This window comes from Mytilus galloprovincialis, chromosome 1 (assembly GCF_965363235.1).
Source record: "Mytilus galloprovincialis chromosome 1, xbMytGall1.hap1.1, whole genome shotgun sequence".
Taxonomy (NCBI): Eukaryota; Metazoa; Mollusca; class Bivalvia; order Mytilida; family Mytilidae; genus Mytilus; species Mytilus galloprovincialis.
Genome location: NC_134838.1, coordinates 94950641 through 94952939, shown reverse-complemented (window position 1 = coordinate 94952939; position 2299 = coordinate 94950641).

Sequence of the window (2299 nt, the reverse complement as noted above, 5' to 3'; positions counted from 1 at the left end):
TACTGAAAGGCCAAATATTTGAAAATCAAAAGCTGAATCACACGTTGGAGAATTGAAAAATACAGCTTTAGACTGAAGAAGTTCAGAGCAATTTTCTGGCGTTACATTGTAACTTCATTCCTTTTTTTCCCGAATAATTTCGATTTGTTATTTCCGTTATTCAAAATTTCATATAATACATGTTGGTTACAAGTTATTAGCAAGTCTACATATACATATTATCGAAAGAAGGTGTGATGACAATATATTGTAATTATACAACTGTTTTATTTGCCTTGATATTTTGGATAGAAATCCATTCAAATAATATATGTCAAATGCTCTTTAGTCTACAGCAGTATAAAATAAAAAAAGATGCAGGCAGAGCTAATAAAATTATACACCCTCTATATATCCTATTTATATAACCTGAATCAAACGTATGGATAAAATAAAATAAAAAAAGATCGAAAGGTCAAAATATATATAACCTATGTACTTGTAGGTGAACAGCCGATGTCACTATACTATCATAATATATCTATACACAGAAAGTAATTAATTAATACGAATAATTAAAAACAAATCATGCTGTTATTTCTTAATCCAAAGATTTGATCTCGTGTTTCTCGTGGTTATTATCCATTCATGTTTTCATACAGAGACAAATATTATCCTCCCACACTTAATTTTTTACAAAAGTAATTTTCTCTTTTCTTATTTGTTGTTATATTATACTCCGCAAGGCTCAATTCGTTCATCCAAATATATATTGCAATTACGCGAATTTCAAAGAGATAAATTGCCTTGAGGTCAAATTAAAGTGAATTAGAATTCCAATTCCATGCTGCTTACATTGGCTTTTTATTGAGAGGCCAATGTCTGTTATTATACACATGTTGTATTTGCCTTGATATTTTGGATAGAAATTCATTCAAATAATATATGTCAAATGCTCTAAATGCCAAAAAAGCAGTATCAAATAAAAAAGCTGCAGGAAGAAGCAATAAACTTATACACCCTCTATATATCCTATTTATATAGCCTGAATCAAACGTAAGAAGGGTAGAATAAAAAAAGGATCGAAAGGTCAAAATAATTTAGAACAATAACCATTAAACCGATCCAAAAACAGTCCACTCCTTAAAAATGTACTAGTGAAATATGTCAAACATACAACTGGAAACATTTTTCATATTCTAGATAAGGTACCAGCGTGTTACCTGCGTCCAACGTAATAATGGAGGGAAAATGCTTTAAAATTCCATCAGAAGAAATTTGTGCAACTAAAAAAAGCAAGTAAGGGATAATGAATGAATGTTAACCAAAAATAAATTTGTTCTCAACTTTTATATTGACACCACTTGGTTTAACAGAACCTTTTTTCGATTTACTATTTAGAAACTGAACGATGTGTTGTTCTCAGTGTTAATCTCCGTTGCATTATTTATATATATGTATAGTTTTTCATGCATTTATCGTTATCTGTTCGTCTAAACAGTTTACTCTTACAATTTCTAAAGGTTCATACCAACTGTTTCTCAAGGTTAATGTAGAATATTCCGCAAGGGTTATACAGAATATTCAGCAAGTTTAATACAGACTGCTTCTCAAGTTCAATACAGAAACACGTATCGAAAGCAACTAGAACCATACATTTGATTTGATTGATTCTATATATTGAAATCTACTCCCATTTAAAGAATTAGTAAATTAAATTATGTAAGAAAATTTTAATTGTGTCTGGAATGTTACTTTAAAGCTTGTGATAAACATCTAACCTAGCCAGAAAATCATGATTGATACTCTTACTTGCCTGACAAGGCCAACATTCACAGCTCTTCATATAATTATAAAGATTGTAATCATTTAATGAATATAAAAGGGAGACTTTCTTACCGTATTTGTACATTCAAATTTGATAAAGAAGCAATAATCGCTGAGCATGAGAAGAAGGGAGCTATCTTTTTTCTTTATAGAAAGACAGCTAAATTCTGGTAACCAAGATACGTTATTTATCTTGTACTCATATTTTTTTATATGTATCAAATACTTGTTCGTTTAATTTGTTGACTGCTTGTTATTGTATAACTGTAGTACTCATTTACAGTGTTTTACTCTTAATAGAGAAACACTTAAAGTGTGAAGAGTTAATTTCTCTTATAAAGATGGGTATTTTTATGAACTCTTATTAGATTTTCGTGAACATACATAAAAGATTTGCAACTGAATGCTACGCAACCAACAATCTAATTAAATGATTCATATTACAAAAGAGGAAAGACGATTAACACTGTTAGATTATAAAGATAATAGAAAC